This window comes from Danio rerio, chromosome 11 (assembly GCF_052040795.2).
Source record: "Danio rerio strain M-AB ecotype USA chromosome 11, GRCz13ab, whole genome shotgun sequence".
NCBI classification, from domain to species: Eukaryota; Metazoa; Chordata; class Actinopteri; order Cypriniformes; family Danionidae; genus Danio; species Danio rerio.
Genome location: NC_141031.1, coordinates 41103279 through 41130549, shown reverse-complemented (window position 1 = coordinate 41130549; position 27271 = coordinate 41103279). Strand labels below are relative to the sequence as shown.

Here is a 27271-nt window from a genome sequence, read left to right as displayed (position 1 = left end):
GCTTTTAAAGTACATTATGTTGTCCAACAGCTGCAATATTTGTCAAACTGTAAAGTGTCCTCTGTTTGTCGCTGTACGTGGGTGGAGTAATGCACAAGGGTAAAGGGTGAAGAGGCTGGACGAGTGCTGTTATTTACAGAATATGGCACATCTATCAGCCAATCAGATTCAAGAACCAGACAGAACTGCTGTATAAATTAATATATATCTAAAAAAAAATTTAAAAACACCTTAAAAATGTGAAAATGCACGCTAAGATCTCATGGCTGTGACGCAGCTTCAAAAATTAGTTTCAAACGGGAAGTACGAATTTGCTTGAAATAACGCAAAAACAACCAATTTTCAATTTTTAGTAAAATATATGTGTCCTGATAATGTTTTTAGCAGTGTGTCGTGTTTCATGACCCTTTAAAATAGGCACTCTCCTTATAAATAAATTGCATAGTTGCAATCCAAACCACTACATTCTCAACTAAAAAAAAAAGCTTTTAAAGTACATTATGTTGTCCAACAGCTGCAATATTTGTCAAACTGTAAAGTGTCCTCTGTTTGTCGCTGTACGTGGGCGGAGTAATACACAAGGGTAAAGGGTGAAGAGGCCGGACGAGTGCTGTTATTTACAGAATATGGCACGTCTATCAGCCATTTAGATTCAAGAACCAGACAGAACTGCCGTATAAATGAATATATGTTTAAAAAAAATTTAAAACACCTTAAATATGTGAAAATAATCAAATGTCAAATAGGATATGCATTTTATATGCATTAATAACCCATTTAAATATAAATAAATAAACATGAACTAATAAATTGGGTGCTATACAATAAATTGTTTGACTGAAAATAAAATCATATATTTTTATGTATGTTTGTTGTGATATATGAGTTCTGCATTTATAACTACAAATATGTAATATCGCATCAAATGATTATATAATCTAATTACATGCATTTTACATTATATTTAAGTAACTAAATAGCATACGGACTTATTTGAAACATAAAAATATAAACTTTGTGTATAAACTATACAATTTATTCAACTTTTCTGCTAAGTATTACCATAAAAATGAGGCATGTAACTCTATGCATCTCCATATGCTGTAGAAAAATAAATAAAATGGCAAATTCTGAAGAAAGCTTTGACATTGCGTTCTAAAATCCAGAGAAGGGACTGAGAATGTGCTTTCACAAACAATATATTGTGCAATTTCTTTCGGTTAAGGAAGTGCTGCTATATATTCTGGCCTCATGTAGGGGATGCAGGGATTGCATTGGTTGTAAATGTCGAATGTGTGATGTGAATGTGATGCAGGTCTTGGTCACTTCAGAGAGAGGTGAGGGCCAAACAGACAGCAGGTGAGCAGGGAATCTAGCCGGCAGTAATGAAAGCAAAGGATTCTGGGATGGATTGTGCACCCAGGGGTAGAGAACGAGAGATGGGGAAGATATGTTATGATTGACAGCGACAGAGAGGGAAAGTGTGCTTGATTCAGACTGATTCCTGCTGTTCTGCCCACCGCACGTCCTCAGCCTGTCATACGGGCACGTGTTGAGGAGGTTGTCGAATTCATGAAGCCGTATCCATTCACCCGCCGTTCACGTTACTCATCAGCTCTGCGTGTGTCTTTGTGCATGTATGTGTGTGTGTTTGGTTGTAGTGTGTGTGTGTGTGTGTGTGTACCTTGTATTTCAAAATGTCCCCACAAATATAGCATTACCAGTAAATTTTGACCTTGAGGGGACCACTTTTTTGGTCCACTTAAAGTAAACTGCTTATAAATCACACAGAATTAAGTTTTTAAATGTATAAAAATGCAGATTGTTTCCAGTGAGGGTGAAGGGTTGGGATGTGATGTGGCCATAAAATGTACAGTTAAATGTACATGTCCCCATAAAGATAGCTGTACAAGTTTGTGTTTGTATGTGTGTTCTGGTTTTGGTGGTTTACGAGGACAGAAATTTCTATAATTGCTTGTGTAAGACTTACTTGTACTCTACTAAGCTGGTTTATGAAGACATACCTTGTGTTCTTGTAAGTTAAAGCCCTTAATCATACTAAACAGGGTTTTTTTCACATACAAATGTTGCCACAGGTTTCCTTTAATGATTTAGAATTAGGTTTTGGGTTAGGGTTGTATAATAAGCAGTTTATACAGTATAAAATACATTATGTCTATAGAAAGTCCTCATAAATTACTAGTACCTATGCGTGTATTTGTGTGTGTTTGGTTGTAGTGTGTGTGTGTGTACCTTGTATTTCAAATTGTCCCCATAAATATAGCTTTACCAGTAAATTTTTACCTTGAGGGGACTTTTTTGGTCCACATGAAGTAATAGCTTATAATTCACAAAGAATACATTTTTTAATTGTTAAAATTCAAATTTTTTCTGTGAGGGTGAAGGGTTGGGATGTGATGTCGTCATAAAATGCAGTTAAATGTACATGTCCCCATAAAGATAGCTGTACAAGTTTGTGTTTGTATGTGTGTTCTGGTTTTGGTGGTTTACGAGGGCAGAAATTTCTATAATTGCTCGTGTAAGACTTACTTGTACTCTACTAAGCTGGTTTATGAAGACATACCTTGTGTTCTTGTAAGTTAAAGCCCCTAATCATACTAAACAAGGTTTTTATCACATTCAAATGTTGCCACAGGTTTCCTTTACTGATTTCGAATTAGGTTTTGGGTTAAGGTTGTATAATAAGCAGTTTATACAGTACAAAATACATTATGTCTATAGAAAGTCCTCATAAATTACTAGTACCAATGCGTGCATTTGTGTGTGTTTGGTTGTAGTGTGTGTGTGTGTGTACCTTGTATTTCAAAATGTCCCCATAAATATAGCATTACCAGTAAATTTTGACCATGAGGGGACTTTTTTTGCTCCACATGAAGTAAACAGCTTATAATTCACAAAGAATACATTTTTTTAAACGCTAAAATTCTGATTTTTTTTTCTGTGAGGGTGAAGGGTTGGGATGTGATGTGGTCATAAAATGTACAGTTAAATGTACATGTTCCCATAAAGATAGCTGTACAAGTTTGTGTTTGTGTGTGTGTTCTGGTTTTGGTGGTTTACGAGGACAGAAATTTCTATAATTTCTATAATTTAATGATTGAGGATGAGGTTTTGGGTCAGGGTCGTATAATAAGCAGTTTATACAGTATAAAATACATTATAAGTCCTCATAAACCACTAGTACCAATGCGAGTATTTGTATGTGTTTGGTTGTAGTGTGTGTGTGTGTGTGTGGCTTGTATTTCAAAATTTCCCCATAAATATTGACCTTGAGGGACCTTTTTTGCTCCACATGAAGAAAACGGCTCAAATTACACAGAATTAAGTTTTTTTTTAATGTATAAAAATGCAGATTGTTTTCTGTGAGGGTGAAGGCTTGGGATGTGATGTGGTCATACAGTAAAATGTACATGTCCCCATAAAGATAGCTGTGAAAGTTGTTTGCGTTTAATGCTTTTGATGGTTTACAAGGACAGAAAGGGTTATAATTGCATGCATATGACCTAGTTGTACTCTACTTAGTTGGTTTATGAGGACATCTTGTAATTTAAAGCGCTTAATAATCATACTAAGTGAGGTCTTTTCACATTCAAATTTTGCCACAGGTTTCCTGTGAGGTTTGGGTTTTGGGTTAAGGACAGTTTTTACTGTATAAAATACATTATGTCTATGGTGCATCCTCATAAACCACTAATACCAACATGTGTGTGTTTGATTGTAGTGTGTGTTCCTTGTATTTCTTGTCTTGTGGGGACCAAATGTACCCAAATGTATAACAATACCAGTACATTTTGTCTTTGTGCAGACTTTTTTTGGTCCCTATGAGAAAAATGGTTTATAAATCACACAGAATAAAGAATTTTGAAAAAGCAAAAATGCTGATTGTTTCCTGTGAGGGTTAAGTTTAGAGGCAGGGTTGGGGTGTGGTCAGAAAATGTATAATTTGGTACTTTAAAATGTACTTTTAAATGTACATGTCCCCATAAAGGCAGCTGTACAAGTTTGTGTGTGTACTGCTTTATACTTGTTTTTGGTGATTTACAAGGACAGAAATTTGTATAATGACATGGGTGTGACCTAGTTGTACTCTATTCAGCTGGTTTACGAGGACATGCCTTGTGTCCTTGTAATTTAAAAGCATTAAAATCATACTTAACAGGGTCTTTACACATTCAAAATTTTGCCACTGGTTTCCTGTGAGGGTTGGATTTTGGGTTAGGGGTGTATTTTAAGCAGTTTATACAGTATAAAACATGTTATACCTATGGAGAGTTCTCATAAACCACTAATACTAACATGTGGTATGTGTGTGTGTGCTTAGTTGTAGTGTGTGTGTGTGTGTAATGCGGGGGCTCCTTCGTTCAAAAGGGAGATTCTCTCCCACTGTTCGCTTTCCATTAAAAACCAACTCCCACTGCTCAACGAGTGCCACGCGCAGTCGACCGAGGACGTCCAAGTGCGCCGCGTCTCAAGCCTGCCAGAGTTTGACTCGTTTTATAATAGCAGGCAGCCTGGCACCGTGTGCATGAATCTAATCTTGTGTTGCCGTTTAACAATAAGCATAAAGACTGCTGCTCATTGAAGCCTATTGTGCGTCTCCTAAAGAAGAACAGAGAGTCTGACTGCACGATGTGAACAGATTTAGTTTTTACAGGCAGCTGAAATACATTGCCCGCTTTCACTTATGGAAACATCAGACATTCTGATGATTATATGCATGTCGATTCACTGCTACATTAATATATAGAGCTGTTTACAAACTTGTTAAAGAAACACTCACTTTTTTTTGTTTGTTTTAAAAGGCCATTTTAAAAAAAAAAGTTGAGTTTTACCTTATATAAATCAATTCAGGAGATCTGCAGGTCTGGCAGAACACATTTAGCTTAGCTTAGCTTAGCATAAATAATTTAATCAGATTAGACCATTAGCATCTTCTTCAAACATGACCAAGGAGTTTGGATAAATTTCTTATTTGAATCTCTTTAAATAAGACAATTAAAGACTAAACCAACTGAAAAAGAAAAGGTTGCTATTTTCTAGGCAGAACGGTGGCTCAGTGGTTAGCACTGTCACCTAACAGCAAAAAGGTTGCTGGTTTGAGTTCCCGCTAGACCAGTTAGCATTTCTGCATGGAGTTTGCATGTTCTCCCTGTGTTGGCTTAGGTTTCCTCTGGGTGCTCCAGTTCCCCCTCAGTCCAAAGACATGTGGTATAGGTGGATTGGATGAACTAAATTGGCCGTAGTGTATGAGTGTGTCTCTGTATGTGAGAGTGAATGGGTGTTTCCCAGTACTGGGTTGCGGCTAGAAGGGCATGCGCTGCATTAATCATATGTTGGCTAAGTTGGTGATTCATTCTGCTGTGGTGACCCCTGATAAATAAGGGACTGCTTGGTTACAGCTGGAAGGGCATCCGCTGTGTAAAACATATGCTGGATAAGTTGGTGGTTCATTCCGCTGTTGTGACCTCTGATCAATAAAGGGATTAAGTCGAGAGAAACTAAATGTTGTGTGTTAATGAATGTGTATGGGTTTTTCCCAGTACTGGATTGCGGCTAGAAGGTCATGCGCAGCATAAAACATATGCTGGCTAAGTTGGTGGTTCATTCCGCTGTGGTGACCCCTGATTAATAAAGGGACTAAGCCGAGGGAAATTAAATGTATATGTTTGAATTAGTGTGTATGGGTTTTTCCCAGAACTAGATTGCGGCTAGAAGGTCATGCGCAGCATAAAACATATGCTGGCTAAGTTGGTGGTTCATTCCACTGTGGCGACCCCTGATGAATAAAGTAACTGAGCTGAAGGAAAGTGAATGGATGAACAAATAAAATGTTAAGGTAAGGTGAAACTTAAGCAGTTGATGGAAAGGATGCCACTCTGTGTGTGTGTGTGTGTGAAAGAAAGAGAGATAGATGTGTGAACATAAGCAGGTTTGAAGTGGTTCACTAACTAGGAGTGACAGATGCATAGATGGAGCAACTAGAAGACTAGCATTCAATTCACATAGCTAAATGCCAAAACATTTTAAGCTATAGTTTTTCATTTAGAGCTGTGATTGCTACTGGAGGGACTGACGTGACAATTAGTTTACTATAATCAAACAGCCTTCACAGTCACAATCAGCACTGTCACCACCCAGCAAGAAGGTCACTGGTTTGAGTTCCGGCTAGACCAGTTGGCATTTCTGTGTGGAGTTTGCATGTTCTCCCCGTGTTGGCTTAGGTTTCCTCTGGGTGCTTCAGTTCCCCCCACAGTCCAAAGGCATGTGGTATAGGTGAATTGGATGAACTAAATTAGCCGTAGTGTATGAGTGTGTGTGTATTTGAGAGTGTATGGGTGTTTCCCAGTACTGGGTTTTGGCTAGAATGGCATGTGCTGCATAAAACATATGCTGGCTAAGTTTGTTGTTCATTCTGCTGTGGCCACCCCTGCTAAATAAGGGACTGCTGGGTTACAGCTGGAAGGCCATCAGCTGTGCAAAACATATGCTGGATAAGTTGGCGGTTCATTCCGCTGTGGTGACCCCTGATTAAAAAGGGATTAAGCCGAGGGAAATGAAATGTTGTGTGTTAATGAATGTGTATGGGTTTTTCCCAATACTAGATTGCGGCTAGAAGGGCATGCGCAGCATAAAACATATGCTGGCTAAGTTGGTGGTTCATTCCGCTGTGGTGACCCCTGATTAATAAAGGGACTAAGCCGAGGGAAATGAAATGTATGTGTGTGAATGAGTGTTTATGGGTTTTTCCTAGTACTAGATGGCGACAAGAAGGGCATGTGCAGCATAAAACATGCTGGCTAAGTTGGTGGTTCATTCCGCTGTGGCGACCCCTGATGAATAAAGTGACTGAGCTGAAGGAAAATGAATGGATGAACGAATGAAATTTTAAGGTAAGGTGAAACTTAAGCAGTTGATGGAAAGGATGCCACTCTGTGTGTGTGTGAAAGAAAGTGAGATAGATGTGTGAACATAAGCAAGCTTGAAGTGGTTCACTAACTAGGAGTGACAGATGCATAGATGGAGCAACTAGAAGACTAGCATTCAATTCACATAGCTAAATGCCAAAACATTTTAAGCTGTAGTTTTTCATTTAGAGCTGTGATTGCTAAATTCTGGAGGGACTGACGTGACAATTAGTTCACTATAATCAAACGGCCTCCACAGTCATCAAATCTCAATCCAGTAGAGAACATTAGGGTTGTGCTGGAACTGGGGGTTTGCATCATGCAGAATCCTCATCATATATTGCAATATGTGCTGTAACTGTGTGATTCTATCATATCAGTGTTGGCCATGATCTCCAAGGAATGTTTCCAGTACTTTGTTACATCAGTTCACATGAAGTTGCAAAGTCATTTGAAGTCAACGGAAGCTGAAGGAGGTCATCAAACACAGTGCTCTGATTTTAACTCAATAGTCTGGACTGGAAAAATTGGTGCATTTAAAAAAAAACTGCATAACCGTCTCCGCAAACAGTACACAGAGGAATAATGGGAAAAAAAAATTGTGTTGACTTTGTGATCAAAGTTTCTGTCTGTTCAAAATTAATGAGTACTTTAAAGCAAGTCAGTTCACTCGGCGGCTATATTATTAACGCCTCCAGGCAGCTTTTCAACATTATATAAGAGCAGCTTCCGTCTAGCTGAATGGGTAAAGAATGGCTGTTTGTCGGAAATCTGTTTTATTAAATAATATAGAAATAAGTACAGTGGTAGCACTTCTTTAGATTAATATCACATTTTTTGCGGCTTTTCCAGCTTTTACTACCATTCATAAGTTGTACTAAAATACTTTTACTTTAATATATATTGTATATACTATGAATTTCACATTTAGCATGATCATTCTAAAAAGTCTACAACTCCTGATATTTTGGTGCAACATTTTTCATTAAAATCAATGTGCTGCTTTAGGTTTTTGTGCAGAGGATAGCCATAATTGGAAATCTTTTATGACATTACAAATGTGGGGAACTTCTAAGTAATAACAATATTTATTTAAGTCTGCCTTTTAATGAAATGCATCTTGTTTTTAACTGTTTAACTAAAGACAAAATCATTAACCCTTGTGTGGTGTTCGGATTTTGGTTACTCTTTGGTTACTTGATTACGTATTTTGGCCAGTTTTCATAGGTCTGGTGGAACCTCTAGAGTTTTGGCTTTCCAAATTAACATTATCAAACAATTTTTTGTCAAATTACTCAACAAATGATTACTTAATCCCAATTACAAGCCATATGCACCGCTAACGTGGTTAATTTTTCCACGTTACCTTTGTTAGATCATATTGTTGAATAAATGTGCTTCTCGTTTTTTATTATTATGATTATGATTATTATGATTATTATTATTATTATTATTATTATTAATGTTATTAAAAAAATAAAACCCACAGATTAGTTTTTTCGTATTGTTCCCACTATGGTCATGGACATCATCACCAGAAGCCCCTCTCTCTTCCTCAATTAATTGCAAGGCCCTCGCAGCAGATAATCTTTTGGCCATCTTGATCAGTTATGATAAGGAACCACACTGGCGAAGTCTTATTTTTAGTACTATGCCCCTAATTCGCAGATGGGACAGGGTATGAGGTTGGGGGCAGAAGAAAGGAGGAAGACAGAGTGTGGGAACACTGGACCTACACTTTCAAGACTTTTATTAGACCAGGGTCTAGTGGACCCGAACACCTTGTATGTACTGTAAATGTGTGGGGGGAGGTACATTTATGCGGTCGTTGAAAATTTGTTCGGATTTATGTTCTTCACACTAAAAAAGCCAAAGACAATGAATTTCAGGTTGAAAAAATAATCAATTGTTTAATTTTTCTTTTTAAAAAACTGAAAATGGGTGTCAAAGACCCGAACACCATAAAGGGTTAAAGCATTTTTTTGTAGATAACCACTCATTCATCTTTATTATAGCGCTTTTACAATGTAGATTGTGTCAAAGCAGCTCTACATAAAAGTTCTAGTAAATTGAAACTGAGTCAGTCCAGTTTTTAGACCTGAAGTTGAGTTTAGTTTTGTTCAGTGTGGTTTTAAATTCACTGCTTTAAGTCCAAACACTGAGGTGCAAATGCATCGATGCACAGCTCCACAAATCCCAAACCAAGAAAGCCAGAGGCAACAGTGGCGAGGAACAAAACTTCAGCAGTTAATACACCTCAATCCTAGTTCAGACACCAGGTTTACTCCCTTTTTTAGTTTACATGGAGATGATAACAGTATCTTTATCAAGAAGTTCCACTTTGTAACGTGTTTTAAAATATTTTAGCTCCCCAAAAAAGATTTTAGCGATAAAAAACATGAGGTTTAGCTGTCAGAGGTAGAAGCCAGAAAAAAATGACTGTTTAAAAAAGTTAATCAATAAGGATTCTCTGTGCAACCTAAAGTGATCCAACAGCTCTTTGTGTAATCGGGTGAACATTGAACAGACTGTGTGTCTCATTGGACAAGTCGTCTGAGGTTAAATACAGAATCTGGGCTTGCCTTCCGAGACAGATTTTTATTTTTGGAAACGTGTGAAATGACGCGTGCGTGTCGGCGCTGTACAGTACAGTATATGATGCCCTTTTTGGAGTGCGTAGGCTAGTAGTGTATGTTCCGCCGCAGGCTTACCCACGCCGCCTCCTGTGTGTCATCAGTGAATGAAAGGCCCTCGTCTGGTTGGAAAACATGTGAGGGAAGAGCGCGTCAGATCTCCGGCAAGCTCTGGCATCAATTATACAACTGACATCGGCGTGAAGCATCTCTCTTCCAAGCACACGTCGCTTACGAGACCGTAATGAGTCATCCGTCTTAATTAACAAATGAATAGTAGAGCGTCAGGAGTGACTGTCACGCTTGTTTACGCGCCATCTTGCCCTGCTGAGATTCGCCTTTGTGTCAAAGCAAACACCAGATATTGCCGACTCAGAACTCCTGTCACCCAATTAGCTTTGAATGATCGTCGCGGGAAAAAAAAATGTAACGGCGGGCGGATGCTCAAGGGATGAGTTGAACAAAGAAGCCTCTCTCTCATTCGTTCCCTCTCTTCAAGGGTTCCCACGTTGCGTTTTCAATGAATAGCCTGGCCCGATAAGGACTGTTTGTTTGTTTGCTGTGGTTTCCTAATGTGCGGCTGTCTATTCAATATCCATTAGGGGCCGGCGTGAGGCGCTTGGCATCCAAATGCAAAGTGACAAAAACACCTTGATGTGGAGTTTGTTTTCTCTCTCCCGGCCAGCGCTTCCTTTTGTTCGGGACGTAGACAAGCGTCCGTCTTTGTTAAGGCGGCTAATTGCTTCTCTGGTGGCACGGCTGTAGCTTTGGCTGTCTGGCGGCTGATAAAGTATTGATTGTCTGTCTATGAGGAGGAGAAGAGTGCGGAAAGGGTTAGAAGGGGAAAGAAAAGGAATTAGGTTCCTTGCACCTGCTTCTACCTGTGGCACAAAAGCGGACCGAGTTCAGTCGAGAAAGGACAAAAGCGCTGACCATTAGCTAGCTTGTAGGCCGTGGTTTTATCACAATGCGATATTGTGGGAACTATTTGCTCCGCTGAAAGAGCTGCATTGTATCTGGAGTGGAAATTAAACACTAATAAGCTCCTCGAGCTTGAAACTTTCGCCTTTGCATCGGCTGCCGAAATTGCATTGGGTGCAGAGATAATGTCTTTTGACCTGAAAGAACGATTGATTTCAGATTCACCTGAGAAAGCAACGAGAAAGCAGTTAATGAGGTGGTTATTTTAGATTCGTGAAAAAAAAAAAAACCTGTTTAAATCTGAACTGGGTCTTCACAGCTGCTTGACTTTTTCTTCTTTTTAATGATTCTGTCAAACTGAATCACAATGATTTTGTTTGGGAGTAAAGCTGAGGTGGGTGGCATGAATCATAAGCCATAAGCACAAGATGTAAAACAGTTTGTAAATCTTACTTTGAAACAGTGATAGTAAACTGTATGTACATGTAGCATTACGTACTGTAAGATGTTTGAATGTTAAGTGTGAGTGCTTCTTTCTTGCTTATGGAAAAGCCACAACAGCCGCACAGAGTTAAATATAAAAAATGACAATATTAATATTGGGTAACACTTTACAATAAGACTGTATAATGTTAGTTAATGTATTTACTAACATGAACAAACAATATATTTACAACAGTATTTGTTCCACATTCTCACCCTGTTATTTATTTATTTAATTAATGTTTTAGCTTCTGTTTTTGTCTTAGCTGCTTTCTAGGACCTTTCTTTGCCAGATTCAAACCGGTCATCGTTGTCAGGTCACAAGTCCATTGACGTACGAGGGGAGCCACTGGACAAACTGGTAACAGCGGAAAAGCCGTCCACACGGAGTAATTGGTCAGCTGATAAACCCGAAAAAGAACTGCGTCATACCGCCCCATAGCGTTTGTTTTAAAGACGAAATGCAGCTTTGGCTACATAATTTGCACACTCCAGAAATGTATAAACATTTTCAGAATGGGCCTGTGTTGGTGTTTTTAAAACTGTGTTTTTTAGTTTCTGTACTCGCCTGCTGCTCCTGATGGCACTTGTGTTTAAATGGTAACACTTGAAAAACTAAATCGATTCATTCATTCATTCTTTTTTTGTCGGCTTAGTCCCTTAATTAATCCGGGGTCGCCGCAGCGGAATGATCCACCAACTTATCCAGCACGTTTTAACGCAGCGGATGCCCTTCCAGCCACAACCCATCTCTGGGAAACATCCACACACACACACACTACCGACAATTTAGCCTACCCAATTCACCTGTACCGCATGTCTTTGGACTGTGGGGGAAACCGGAGCACCCGGAGGAAACCCACGCAAACGCAGGGAGAACATGCAAACTCTACACAGAAATGCCAACTGAGCCGAAGATCGAAACAGCGACCCGTCGACCTTCTTGCTGTGAGGCGACAGCACAACCTACTGCGCCAATGCATCGGCAACTAAATTTATGCTTAAATCTATTTAAATGATTATATTTTAATTCAGTTACATTATCGACGATGTAAAATGAGCCTTGTGAAATTGAGAACAGTCATATTGACCTTTCACTGGAAGTTAATCATGGCTGAACAACATTTATAGCCCCATTTGGTATCAGTGCCACTTATAGGTCAACAGAAAAAAAATTACATAAGTGATGACTTATGGGTTTTCAACCAGCTTATAATAAACAACAAATATGTCCTTGTTTTTTTATAAGTAGGTATGATGGTTCCTGCCATCCTTGCCTCCTCATTTTGCCCTAAGCTGTAGCTGCAAGATATTGCTTGCAGCTATATTATTATTTTATTAGCATTACATAACATATAGCAAACGCAGCAATACCTGAGCAACCATAATAACGTTTTTAAAGACACTGTTGAAAATAATGAGAACTTGCAGTTCACTAAGTGATTGTCAAAGCACATTGTTTGATCCAAGGTGTAAGGCTTCAACAAACACCACTAACTAAACTCTTAACGTGCAGTATGAGGCATATAAGAACACGTCTGAGTGATGAATTGGTTTTTTGAACTGTCTGATTGAGACAAACGAAGCATTTCGGTGCTGATGTCAAATACCACTGACATGATTAAAATCTAGTTTGGACCGGCAGTCCTTTAGCCGGTGTGCTTCACTGCAGCCCATTTGCTTCATCTCCACTTGGTTAGATGTGTAGATGGCCCCAAACCTCAAAGATATCAGTCTGGGAGAGGAAAAGGAAACGAGAGTGAGTCACAGAGACTTCAGGTTTACATTTTCTGATGAAAATCTGTATGGTGCTGAAATAGTGATGCCAGGATGTTGAGTATGGTTGTCAGGGTTGTTGCTAGATCAGATATGCTTGCGGCCGGAAGTTTACAAGAATTATGTATTTTATTCATAAAATTTCTGATTACTTGTATTTTATTAACGTCTACAACCCACCCCAACCCTAAAACCAACCATCACAGTAGCCCCTTTCACACATACAGAGCTTTCCGGAAAATTGCCGGCAATTTTCCGGAAAGGTTGTATGTGTGAACAGGCCCTTTTTGAAAATACTGGTAAATTCGTTCTGGCTATTTTCCGGAAAGAGAAGTTGTAACATTACCGGCAATTTGCCGGAATGCTGCGCTGTGTGAATGCAGAAGGAAGATTACCGTAATAAGCGCGTGCACGTCTAGAACGTGCTGACGTGAGACGTCTGCTTTAGCCAATCACAACAGTCAGACGCATTTACGTCCGTGCGGTTTGTGAGAATAAAAGCCTTTGAATATTTTTCCAGACACATTTAGCTGCTAGAAGTTAGTCAGATCACGTTTATATATTCTTCTTAATGCCAACTGTGTAAATAATCATCAATGAGATGCTTATGATAAGCCGTTGTTTGTTTACCTTCAAGCTTTGCGTGTGCCTGTAAAACAGCCTGTAAGCGCCTGCACACGCATATTATGAACATCTCGACATGCGAAAGTGATCCTGCGAAAGTTGTTCACAATATTGATCATCCACAGAGTTTGTAATTTAGTCAAATGTTTACAAATACAAGCGCAGCCGTTTAAAGCTCATTTGTGGTGAATGATGTCAGAATTTACCGGTATTTTGGAATGGATGTGTGAACGCTCTTTTCCGGAAAATTTCCGTAACGTCCTCGCCTGTGTGAACAGCGCTTTTTTGAAAATACCGGTAAAGTCGTTCCGGAAATTTTCCAGATATTTACCGGTATCACTGTGTGAAAGGGGCTAGTAACATAAAAACAGTAGTTGTACTCAGTGTTATTTATGCCATCTATTAAATTACACGATAATTCGTATTTTTAACGCCTATCCCCACCCCAACCCTCACAGTGATGTAAAAACAGTGATTGTAACGAGTATTATTCATGCTATCTATTAAATTACCCAATAAATTGTGTTTTTTAACGTCTACTCCCACCCTAACACTAAACCCAACCATCACAGTATCGTACAAACAGTAGTTGTACCAAGTATTATTTATGTTATCTATTAAATTACCCAATAAATTGTATTTTTTAACACCTACCCCCACCCCAACCCTATACCCAACCATCATAGTAACGTAAAAACAGTAGCTGTACAGAGTATTATTTATATTATCTATTAAATTACCCATTAAATTGTATTTTTTAACTGCTACCCCCACCCAACCCTAAACCCATCCATCATAGTAACGTAAAAACAGTAGCTGTACAAAGTATTATTTATGTTATCTATTAAATTACCCACTAAATTTTTTTTAACGACTACCCCCAACCCTAAACCCAACCGTCACAGTAACGTAAAAACAGTAGCTGTAGCGAGTATTATGTTATCTATTAAATTACCCAATAAATTATATTTTATTAACGTTTACCCTCATCACAACCCTAAACCCATCTATCACAGTAATGTAAAAACAGTAGCGAGTATTATTTATGTTATCTATTAAATTACCCAATATATTGTTTTTTTAATGCCTACCCCTTGTTTTAGAATGTTGCTAGGGTGTGCTGAGTGTTTTAGAATGTTGCTATGTAGTTGCTAGGGTGTGCTGAGTGTTTTAGAATGTTGCTATGTTGTTGCTAGGGTGTGCTGAGTGTTTTAGAATGATTATATGGGGTTGCTAGGGTGTCTTAAGTGTTTGAAAAAGTTTTTGTGCAGTTGCTAAAGCTTTTTGATTGTGTGTGTGTGTGTGTGTGTGTGTGTGTGTGTGTGTGTGTGTGTGTGTGTGTGCGCTTTGAGTTTGTGTGTGTTGTTTATAGTGTTGCTAAGATGTTCTGAGTGTTTTAGAATGTGGCTATGTGGTTGCTAGTGTGTTCTGGGTGTTTTAGTATTTTGTAATGGGGTTGCTAGGGTGTCTTAAGTATTTTAGAACGTTTTTACGCAGTTGCTAGAGCGTTCTGGTTGTGTCTGAGTGTTGTTTATAGTGTTGCTAAGATGTTATGATTGTTTTACAATGTTGCTATGTGGATGCTTGGGTATACTTAGTGTTTGTAGTTATGTGGTTGCTACTTCAGGTTGCTCTGCATGTTTAGAATGATTCTATATGGTTGTTAGGGTGTTCTGAGTGTTTTTAGTATTTTGTAATAGGGTTGCTAGGGTGTCTTAAGTGTTTTAGAATGTTTAATGTCGTTGCTAGGGCGTTCTGAGTGTTTTTAGTATTTTGTAATGGGGTTGCTAAGGTGTCTTAAGTGTTTTAGAAAGTTTTATGCCGTTGCTAGGGTGTTCTGATTGTGTGTCTGTGAGCGTTTTACAGTGTTGCTCTGTTTGTTTATCTTAATGGGTGTTGCGATGTAGTTGCTAGGTTTGTGCTGTGTTATGTGGTGGTTTTGGAACATTTCTATGCTGTTGCTAGGGTGTTTTTTTAGAATGTTGATATGCGTTGGTGCTCTAGCTTATATTACAATGTTTTCATGTGGTAGCTGAGGTGTTTCTAAACTGTTGGTATGTGGTTACTATGTTTTTCTGAGAATTTTTAGTCTGTTGCTATGTAGTCGCGAACAGTTGGTTGCTCTGATTGGTTGTTTGTTTGATCAAGCGCCACTGAATACTGTGTAGGTTAGGGTCGGAAGTTCATCAGATCTTAAGAGTGCAGCAAATCGATGAGACGTGAATCTTATGGTCATCCACGAACAGGCATACCGACTCCTCTCAGGTGATGTGATTGCATTGATGGCTGTTTGTTTTGTTTATGCGTTGGTGTTTGGGTCAGTCAGAGTTAGTGTTTGTGTGGCTGACATTAGCGACGGGAAGGACCGCTCGCCAAGAGAGCCGATTGTTTGTTTGAGATCAGTAGCGGTCAGTGGCATTTGTCTAAGCTGTGAGTCAAGGAACAGCGTGACGTTCTTGTTGCCACGGGGATGAAATGACCTTACAGAGCCCATAGATCAAGAGTAATAGGAGAAACCGGTGTCAGTAGAACATTATAAACTTCCTAAAAGAGCAACTTGTTTCAGCTCAAACGTCACACCGTGGCTTTATTAGTGTGGCCGAGAACTACAGGAGCCTGCAAGGTAAGTCGAGAAACGGGTGTCAGGACTCAACATTCAGCTGTGGGAGAGGTTTGGGAGGCAGAAGCCAATTCATTCTACATCCGATATTACTGATAAACATGTGCTTGATGACTTCTGGGGTAAAAATATTGAACATTGTGCTGATTCAAATGTCATGTTATCAGCTCACTAATGTGGGTGTAATTTTGTTGAATGTGTTTCTAAATTCCATTCTATGGATTTTTATTGATATCTGAGTTACCCAAACAAAAATAGGTAACACTTTACAATAATGTTGTTGTATTAGTTGATGTTTGTTAATGTATTGTAACATGAAGAAACAATGAACAATACAATCTTTGTTAATGTTACAGTAGTTAAGAAAAACAGTTATTCATTGTTGTGTTATCTCACAGTGCATTAACTAATGCTATTATTAAATGTTGAACTGTGATTAGTAAATGCTGTACAAGTATTGCTCATCATTGTTAATTGTAAATAAATTAACTAACAATAAGTAATACAACCTTATTGTAAAGTATGAGCAAATATATATATTTATAATATAATTTCTAGACACTCAAAAGTTTACATACATTTCCTTAGTATTTTTTAGCTTTGCTTTTAAACTATAACTTTGGTCAAATGTTTTGGGTATCCTTCCACAAGCTTCTCACAATAGTTTGAAGGAATTTTGGCCCATTCCTCCTGACAGAATTGGTGTAACTTAGTCAGATTTGTAGGCTGTCTTGCTCGCACAAGCTTTTTCAACTCTGCCCACAAATTTTCTATAGGGTTGAGCTCAGGGCTTTGTGATGGCCACTCCAAAACATTCACTCTGTTGTCCTTAAAGCACATTTTAACTAATCTGGCAGTATGCTTAGGGTCATGGTCTGTTCTAAAGATCAATTTGTGGACAAGTTTTAATTTTCTGGCTGATGTCTTGAGATGTTGCTTCAGTACATGATGTTCTTTCTTCATGATACCATCTATGCTTTGAAGCGGACCAGTCCCTCCTGCAGCAAAACAGCCCCACAACATGATGCTGCCACCCCCATACTTTACAGTTGGAATGGTGTTCCTAGGCTTGTAAGCTTTCCCCTTTGTCCTTCAATTGTAACTCTGGACATTACGGCCAAACAGTTCAATCTTAATTTCATCATACCACAGGACATGTCTCCAAAAATTATTGGATTGCTTCTCAAAACACTGTGCCTTGGGTTTAGGAAAGAGGGTGGACGCTGGTCAATCGATACTTTAAAAACACTTTTGGTTGTGTTTAGGAAAGGGGATGGGCGCTAGTCAATCGGTCGGTCAGTCAGTCGACAGCGGCCTCTGGTGGATGGACGCAAGAACAACAGGCACGAATGGCACTCACGAAAGAAATTTATGGTCTCAAAAAGCGTACACATTGGCCACTGATGATTTGTTAAAACAAAAGATACAAGAAACATACCCTCTGGGATGTATTTGGTGCTCTTTAGAAATGTATATAGGGCCACGTTTTCAGAATGAGCCTGGCTTGGTATTAAACCTAACACTGTGCTAACTGTTAAAGTAAAGCTGTTTTGATTATTTAAAACTAGAGATTACATTTTAGTTCCAGTATTAAAGACATTAATGTTTGGTTTGAGAGTTTGAGCTTTGTTTGTCCTTGTAAACTCTTTCATAGGAGAGTGAGTAAACTTGTATTAATTGATTCTTAAAATATAGCCCTATATGCATTTCTGGAGATCACATATTATGGCTGCATTTCATCTTTAAAACGAACGCTGCAGGGTGGTATGACGCCATTCCTTTCTAGGCTTTCCAGTTGACTGCTTATCTCAGAATGGATGGCTTTCACGCTTTTACCAGTTTGTAGCTCGCCATGTACGTCGGTGGACTTGAGATGCAGAAAGAAGTTGACTGCGGCGACGAAATTTCGACGAAGAATGTTTCCCGAAAGCGAGAAAGACAAAAACAAAAGCCAAAAAAATAAACTAAACAAGTAAATAACAGGGTTAAAATGTGGTAAAATCTGAAAATGGGTTAAAAATCAGGGGGCTTATGTTTCTGGATTGCTTCTTAAAACACTGTTGGTTGGGTTTTGGGAAGGGGGTGGGCGCTGGTCAATCGGTCGAGAGCAGCCTCTGATGGATTTATGCAAGAAGAGCAGACGTGAATAGCACTCGCGAGAGAAACTTGAGATCTAAAAAAGCGTACACAATGGCCTCTGGTGATTTGTGAAAACAAAAGGTACAAGAAACGTACCTCCTGGGATGTATTTGGCGCTCTCTAGAAATGTATATAGGGCTACGTTTTCAGAATGAGCCTGGCTTGGTATTAAACTTAACACTGTGTTAAATATTGAAGTAAAGCTGTTTTGATTATCTAAAACTAGACTTTACATTTAAGTTCTGGGATTGAGACATTAATGTTTGGTTTGAGAGTTTGAGCTTTGTTTATCCTTGTAAAGTCTCTTTTATAGAAGTGTGAGTGGACTAGTATTATTTGATTGTGATTTCTGTAAACAACCAAATTCTCTCTGTCCAGGATGGTACGCTTGTGCCATAAAGATGAAAACAGGACTGATGTTCATCCATATCGTTATGTAAACCTCAGTTCTCTAATAAAAGGGAATTGCTGATGAGCTTACGCATGTAAAGCTTTGATGCTGTTTATATTTATATATTTGTGCACATAATATATAGTTAGAGTCAAAACTACTGGCCCTCCTTTGAACTTAGTTTTTTCTCATTCACATATTTCCCAAATGTTTTACAGAGCAAGGGATTTGTCATGGTGTTTCCTATAATATTGTTTTCTATTGGAGAAAGCCTTATTTGTTTTATTTTACAATAAATAAAACTATAAAATAATTAAAACAGGAGAGCTAATAATTCTGTATATCAACATCTTTCAATTTCAGTGTTTCAATACAACGCTCACACACACATTCCAACACCCCCCCTCCCTACCAAAGTAACGTCCCCAGTTCGAATCCCATCAGAGAAACAGGTCAAGAGGGTCAATATTTACAGCATCAAGCCCAGATTGCAATTACCTTCCTGGAGGCCAGGCGGCGAGGAGAAAGGAGGCGCCGCAGAGCAGTTTAGGATGATCCGTGATGCGACGCCCCCCCTCCTCCAGATTCCCTCTCCTCTGATTGCAGTGCACCCCAGCCTCCAGTGTGGCTAACACTTGTAGAAATTACCTGACAGAACCAATTTAATGTTATTACCCAGCCACGTGCATCCAGCTGTCTCCGAGAGAGGCGTTGGTGGAGATATTGGAGCAGAGCCTCCCCTTCCCCTCCCTCCCCAATTTATTCCCCACAAATGAAAATGAATTATGCATTTTCCAGTGTCACTCTCGCACATAAACACCAAGAACACATTCGGCTGCTTCCATTACTCACACAGGCAATATGAAGCTCATACTTGTTGAGATGACGCTGTTTAAAACTATCAACTCGACGCCAAGTTTGGTGGAAGACAAGGCTGACAAGGTTTTAGTTATGCTCTACATGATATGGTTGAATTGTCTTTTAATTGGTTGCATTTTACATGGATTTGGCAGATTCGTTTAATCAGTGTCTTGGAAACTCAAGTGATGATCATTGAGTCATTGATGCTCTGAATTATACTGCTGAAATAATAAAGCTCAGGGCTACGGATTTGGTTTCACTGATGAATGACTGATAAACTGGTAACATGAGCAAGTTAAATCTGTTAACTACATTAGTTTTACATTCATCAGTGTTTTATTGATACTTTCAGATTGCCTTATGGCAGGGGTGTCCAAACTCGGTCCTGGAGGGCCGGTGTCCTGAGAAGTTTATTTCCAACCCCAGTCAGACACACCTGGGCAAGCTGATCAAGCTCTTACTAGGCTTTCTAGAAACATCCGTGCAGGTGTGTTGAGGGAAGTGGGAGCTAAAATCTGCAGGACACCGGCCCTCCAAGTTTGGACACCCCTGCCTTATGGTCATGATTTCTGCTTTTGAAATTAAAATGATAAATAATGTGAGTTGTACTGGCATGGTTCATCCCAAATGGACAATTTCATCATCATTTGCTCATCATCCAATTCTGTTGAATACATCAGATATTCTGAAGAAAGCTGAAAACCTGTAACTATAGGGGTGTAGTGGACATTTTAAAAGTATGTGGGGGGAACAGCTGTATGAAATTCAAAGGTTTACATTCTTAATCACCTGTTTTTATATGGTCTGTCTCTAAAAGTGTGGGGGACGCCCCTTCCTGTAACCATCAACTTCCATAGTATTTTTTTTTCTACAATGGAAGGTTTTTATTTTTCTTCAAACTTTAGTGTTCAACACAAGGAGAAACTCACAAAAGTTTGGAACCACTTGATAGAGAGCAAATAGTGATACAATTCAACTTGAATTGTCCCTTTAAGTAGAACAATACACTACCTGACAAAAGTATTGTTGCTTTTTCAAGTTTTAGGAACAACAAATAATACCTTGACTTCTAGTTGATCATTTGGTATCAGACATGGCTTATATGAAAGACGAAGGCCTCTAGATTACGCTTATTTTACCAAAATAAATTATGATCATTAATATGATTTTTAATTATCTAATTAAGACAGTAAGGTCTGACTTTGCTTAGACAAAAGTCTTGTCACTTAACAGAAATATTGTACAGTATAGAATATAAAGTCATGCTGCAGTGAAAAAAGGATGAATATTGTGTATGACTCCCATGAGCTTGGAGGACTGCATCCATACATCTCTGCAATCACTCAACTAAAGTCATCTGGAACGGCAAAGACTCCCAGAGTTCATCAAGATTCTTTGGATTCATCTTCAAAGCCTCCTCCTCCATCTTACCTCAGACATGCTTGATAATGTTGATTGTGTTGACTGGGCTGGCCAATCCTGGAGCACCTTGACCTTCTTTGCTTTCAGGATCTTTGATGTGGAGGCTGAAGTATGAGAAGGAGCGCTATCCTGCTGAAGAATTTGCCCTTTCCTGTGGTTTGTATTGTAATGGGCAGCACAAATGTCTTGATACCTCAGGCTGTTGATGTTGCCATCCACTTTGCAGATCCCCATACTGAATGTAACCCCAAACCATGATTTGTCCTTCACCAAACTTGACTGATTTCAGTGAGAATCTTGTGTCCATGCTGGTTCCAATAGGTCATCTGCAGTATTTGTAATGATTGGGATTCAGTTCAGCAGATGATTCATTCAGAAAAATCTACCTTCTACCAGTTTTCCAAATGATCAACAAGAAGTCAAGTTATAAGCTTTTGTCAGGTAGTGTATATTGCTATGGTTTGCTTTTTTGTGTGTGGTCTTTTATGTATTTATTTCTATATATATAATATTTTTTATCAAAAATATTTCTTAAATCTAGGCAATATTTTATACTACTGCTTTTATACTACTAACATTTTAATAAAAGCCACTTATTTAAACTGTTGATTAAGGTTTTCAACATAAAAAGCTGACAGATGAACTCATATTAAGGTAAACATTAGTGTTGCGTTGTTTAAAAACTAATAAAAGCACGCCTGAAAACAAAAGAATGGCAAAAAGAATGACAAAAGAAATTTTTTGTTATTTTATTTTAAAAAAAGTTTAGTGATGACAACATTTCTAAATTAATTTTGGAATAAATTTTATTATAATTTTTTCTATTAAAATTTTTATTTTATTACTAGTTAATAGAATTTTAAAAAATCATCTTTATTTCCGTTGTTTTATAGATTGATATTGTTTTATATATTGTTTAATATTTATTTTCATCAGTATTATTTTCTACTACTTTTCTTCGACAACTATTCAAAGAAAAGTCACTTATTTAAACTGTAAATTTAAGTTTACAGCATACAAATGTTAGCCTATTGGTCGCATAATGCACTGTGATTACAGATAACTTAGTCACATACATACAGCTGAAGTCAGAATTATTAGCACCCCTGTTTATTTTTTTTCGACAATTTTTGTTTAATGGAGAGAAGATTTTTTTCAACACATTTCTTAACATAATAGATTTAATAACTCTTTTCTAATAACTTATTTATTTTATCTTTACCATCGTGACAGTAAATAATATTTCCCTAGATATTTTTCAAGACACTTCTGTACAGCTTAAAGTGACACTTAAAGGCTTAACTAGGTTAATTCCGTTAACTAGGCAGGTTATGGTAATTAAGCAAATTATTGTATAATGATGGTTTGTTCTGTAGACAGTCGAAAAAAAATAGCTTAAAGGGACTAATAATTTTGACCTTCAAATGATTCATAAAAAAAAAATAAAACTGCCTTTATTCTAGCCAAAATACAACAAATAAAACTTTCTCCAGAAGAAAAAATATTGTTAGACATACTGTGAAAATGTCCTTGCTCTAACATAATTTGGGAAATATTAAAAAAAATAAATCAAAGGGGGGCTAATAATTCTGACTTCAACTGTATATAATATATTAGTTTTTTTTGTAATTCAAAATATGTATGTACTGTATGTAATTTTTTCTACACATTTTTTTGGCAAGAAGTACTTGTCATCATTTACCAGTTAAAAATCTGAAGTAACAGGTTTTCTGAAGGACTATAGTTCATAATCATACAATTTAAGGAATAAATGAAATGTGTGAATGCAGTGAATCTCTGTTGCATGCATGCAGTGCCTTTCTGTTTAAAATACAGGAATGTCATTGCCAGCAATACGTTTTCTGTTGAAATCACCTTGCAGAACAAAAGCAAATGTGTATGAATTCAAAACTGGCTACATTCACATCTCTGCATTTTCAGTTTCCTCACACGCCGCTCATTAGGAATGGCGAAGCTTCATCGCCCTCATCAATATGAGCCTGATATTCCGGCATGAATGCATTATATCTATAACCGTAGTCTCCCTGTTGCAAACGGCCGTCCTTCCTGTGTGTGACAAGGTCGCCTCACATCTGCCAACTTAAGAATTCTCCTCACATTCTGGCTAATCCTTAGCATTTGAGCTGGCAATACAAACAAATTTAACTCCGCCTGTAAGACAGGCTTTTGTAATACCCAGCGGAGTGCTTAGTATTCCAGCCATCATCCATCACTGCATCCCTATTCCCTACGCTGTCCTTTCTGTACAATACTGTAAGGAAGCGGGAAAGACTAGCATGCTAACGGTCTGCATGAACAGAAAAAAAAAATCATTTGGTCTTTCTTTTCCAGACGCTGAATCGTGATGCTTGGAAAGCTATTATCTCCCGCTAAGCTGCATGGGATGCCTGCGAAGCATCGTGATGGTGATAAGAGGACCGTGAGATGGGTCCTGTGTGTGCTCTGGCAGTAAGTAGCTATTAGGGCGATGACATTTTAGTGGGGTCTTATTGACCGTGACATGCACATGGATGAGTTTGGCTAATGGGTGTCAGGCCCACGTTTTGGCACCCCACACCCAGAGGGCTGTCTAACAAAAATAATAGCCCATAATAGCCTGCTAAATCATCTCATTTTCCATCACTCTTTATTTCCAGCTCGGGATGTGTAACATATTTGGATTGGAAAGTAGTTCTGATGTCAGAAAATAACACGCTCCGGAAACACCTCAACAGAGTCTCCATTTTTTTTCTCCTGTCTTGTTAAGATTTAGATGCAACATTTTGGATTGAAGTGAGTCGTTGCTGAGCTGTGATGGCAAACAGGATGCACAATTGCAATTTTAATTGGAATGTAAAGTTCTACTGCAATTATTGACATTTAAAGACAACCATAGTTTTTTTTTTTCCTGAAAAAATAAGTCAGAGTAAACTCTGAACATTGGTTCAAACAGTTGCATACATTTTTGTTTGCAACTTGTTTAAAAAAAGATTTACTTATTCATTTGCAATATTAATTGGCATTACAGATCAATACATTTATACATTCATTTATGCAGTTTAATATTTAATAATATTTTTTCTTCTGAAGAAAGTCTTATTTGTTTTATTTCGGCTAGAATGCAAGCAGTTTTTATTTAAAAAAAAAAAAAAAAAACAATTTGGGGACAAAATTATTAGCCCCTTAAAGCAAAATTTTTTTTTTCGATAGTCTACAGAACAAACCATTGTTATACAATAACTTGCCTGATTACCCTAACCTGCCTAGTTCACCTTATTAACCTAGTTAAGCCTTTAAATGTCTCTTTAAGCTGTATAGAAGTGTCTTGAAAAATATCAAGTAAAATATTATTTACTATCACCATGACAAAGATTGAATAAATCAGTTATTAGAAACAGGTTTCTAAAACTATTATGCTTAGAAAAGTGCTGAAACAATATTCCCTCCATTAAACAGAAATTTTTGAAAAAAAATAAATAAACAGGGGCGCTAATAAATCGGGGGCTAATAATTCTGACTTTAACTGTATATATATATATATATATATATATATATATATATATATATATATATATATATATATATATATATTTACACTTATTGATCTGTGATCGGAAAAAGTAGCTTGTGTGGACGCTACTGCGCTACTAGACTAATAAAATAGCTTAGCTAGTAAAAAGCTAATTGATTTAGAAAGTAGCGACACTACCACCACACTACTGATATATGTAGTTAAGCTAGTAGCGTCACTACTTGTAGCGAAGCTACTGCCCAACATTGGATATTAGCAAAATATTTTGCAGTGTTTGCATGTGGTTTACTGCATATAAAATAACTTTCATTACAAATAGATTTTTTTTAAAACAAACTAAATAGTTTTGCATTTTGTTCTTTTTCTTTTTTTAGTTGCATTAAAAGACTATTTTTCATTCATATATTTCATCATTGAGCCTTTCTTAAAAATGGAATAAAGAAATCTTGTCTCGTCTCGTGGAGTAAGCAGCTTGTCACACACCGAATAATTATGCATTTTGCTATCTTGTATTTCTGTAATGCTGACCCACCCTTGAGCTATGGTGTCTTATTGCAGAGGTTGAGGCCTGAGGGATATTGGTGACAGACTCGGTCATGGGTGCTTCCACCCCCCAACCAATGGCACCAGCAATGGGTTGCCTTGAGTAGTGGCAGTGCCATTGGCTATCGGAGTGTGAAATCGCACGGTGGTTATCCCATTATGCTTCATTTATCAACGCACCGCGCCATCCCTCACTTTTGACAAGTTTCTTAAGCGCTGGAAAACAGTCAGGGGGCACGAGTCAGGGGGAAAGATAGCTGGTGCACAGAGGGGGCAGGGGCAGAAAGGCTGTTGTGCCGCATCTGGAATGGGATTCTAATAAAGCCAGGCGCTGCCATGGAAACAGGAGGAGAGCCACCCCACATCCTCAGAGCAGGGAGAGACCCCAAGGAGCATCTCTCTCTCGCTCCATCTTGGAGCGTGGCAAATGGCCCAGTGCCTTCGACCCATGCAGAAGCAGGCGCCTTGCCAGCAAAAGGGGGCCAGATAAGGGTGCGTAAAATTAGCTGTGGCTTCCAGAAAAAGAGGGGGAAATGTGCAACCTAGTCCCCCATGAAAGGAATTTCACACAGACGCCTCTATCGCATTTTCCCGCTCCGCTCACCGTGACTGCCAGTCCCACAGTCAGACGTCCATGGGGCGAGAAAGACGAGTACAAAGGGCGAGAAGACAATCGACGGCTGACTGTGTCTGCTGTGGGTGCAGGAAGTAGCGTTCATTATGGGATTGGGTGGCACCGGTCCTAGCCTCCTCTTCCCAGTTTGCTGCATTAAAAAGGTGGCACCTGCACCTGCCTGTATCCCTAACGGATTACTGGCCGATACACTCGGTTAACTCGTGCACCCAGCTGCATTCACGCAGAGCATCTTCTAAAGGAAGCCCTGATACCCAGAGTTCTCCTCTACTGTTTCTTGCTGCTGCCTTTCAAGTGACACCAGACTGATGAAAGTGGAAGAAAAAAGGAGACAGCGGCGGGGAGAGAGAAAAGGAGTTGCGAAATGAAAGAGTTGACTTGTTTCCCTCGAGGGGGGTTTCCCTCAGCCGGCGTGTGAAGTGATGCCCTCAGTGATTCATGGGAAATTTACACATTGGGTGTGAAATGCCCCTTGGCTCGTATTAAAGATTGGGTTTTAATATCTGACTAATACAAAGCCTTAATAAGATCCTTTTTTCTGCCCCCTTTCCGGCTTTCCGTGGGTTTATTAGGGAATTGATGAAAGAACCAGCTGGCAAATGTCTGGCTCTGTATTTATTCACAAATGGATTTGAAAATTGCCTGTATGCAAATGGCTTCATAGAGCAAAGCTTAATTCCTCTTCCGAGAAATGCAGAGATGTGTCCGTATAGCCCTCATCTGACGCAACGGATGGTGTACTTCAAAAAATAACTGTTTACCTCTGACGGATCCCCTCAGAAATTCTGATTAAAGCAGAGAGTATTCTTCATTCTAGCATCTATTTCATGATGGCTCCTCGTTGTTCTAGGGGTCGGTGGAAGCCTCATGGGCCTCTCATTCAGCTTTACAGGTCTCACTGTTCTGAAAGCTTGACAAACTTCTAGCCCAGTTTTCATTCCTCGGTGAGCAGCTTTGGAGACAGTTGGACTGATGGAGGTTGATGGAGGAAGACAGTGGTTGATTAGATCTGCCTCCTGCTGAGCTTTGATAATTCATAGCAAGGGAAGCACAACAGGAAGTGTTTTAATATTCAAATACATTCTTCCAAATTCTAAAAGCAAATGCGACAGATAACAGCCTGACTTTGCTGAGAGCAACGGGGCTCTTTTTAGTCCAGATGTTGCAGAAACTATGATTAGCAGTACTTTTTGCCCTACTTATGCCTATAAAACCACTTGTTCTTTCATGTAGAAAGTATCTTACCAGCTGTTATTGGTGTTTCTTTGACTACAGGTGCTTTTTTCTCCTTTGTCTTTAACTTCGACTTAATTTTGGTATTATTTGACAACAAATATTTAATTGTTTTGTTTATTTCACTATAAATTACATTCGGTGATGAAAAATTCTTAACGTAAAAAACCTTCTATAGACATTTGATTAACTGAAACTGCATTAACATGTGCTCATTTTTGGTACTTTGTGGGAGTTTTTAATATTGAAGATGAAGGTACTGTTTAAAGTAAAGTTTATTTATAAACTAATTTCGAGAGGAGGACATGCTTATGATTGATCGCAGCTGGTCCTGCATTAGCCAATGCATGATCCATCAATCAGACGATTCCTAAATCACTACAAAAAAAAACAGAGTATCTAACCTCAGCCATCTTTGTCTTAAAGAACACCCTCTTTGTCTTGAAGAACACCCCTGCTCCTCCCCTTTACTTGACAGGGCAGAACGGAGGCCCAATGGTTCTCACAGAATGTCACTGGCTCAGATCTTTACC

At 38.5% G+C, this 27271-nt stretch overlaps 1 long non-coding RNA gene and 1 other non-coding gene across 3 annotated transcripts in view; one reads left to right on the top strand and one right to left on the bottom strand.

The window, feature by feature from the left end:
- Positions 1-27271, top strand: part of LOC101882875 (uncharacterized) — a 287867-nt gene that overhangs the window by 225596 nt on the left and 35000 nt on the right. Inside the window, exon 3 of the transcript XR_015502972.1 lies at positions 23149-23265. This is a non-coding gene — a transcript (uncharacterized LOC101882875). The remainder of the gene's footprint in view (positions 1-23148; positions 23266-27271) is intronic.
- The window catches only part of LOC147834895 (uncharacterized), a 66577-nt gene continuing 50135 nt past the window's right edge, over positions 10830-27271 (bottom strand). The window contains exon 3 of one of the 2 annotated variants that reach the window (XR_015502948.1): positions 10830-12698. This is a non-coding gene — a long non-coding RNA (uncharacterized LOC147834895). Of the gene's footprint in view, positions 12699-24700; positions 26530-27271 lie in introns of those variants that run through there. The other variant, XR_015502949.1, reaches the window with a different exon arrangement.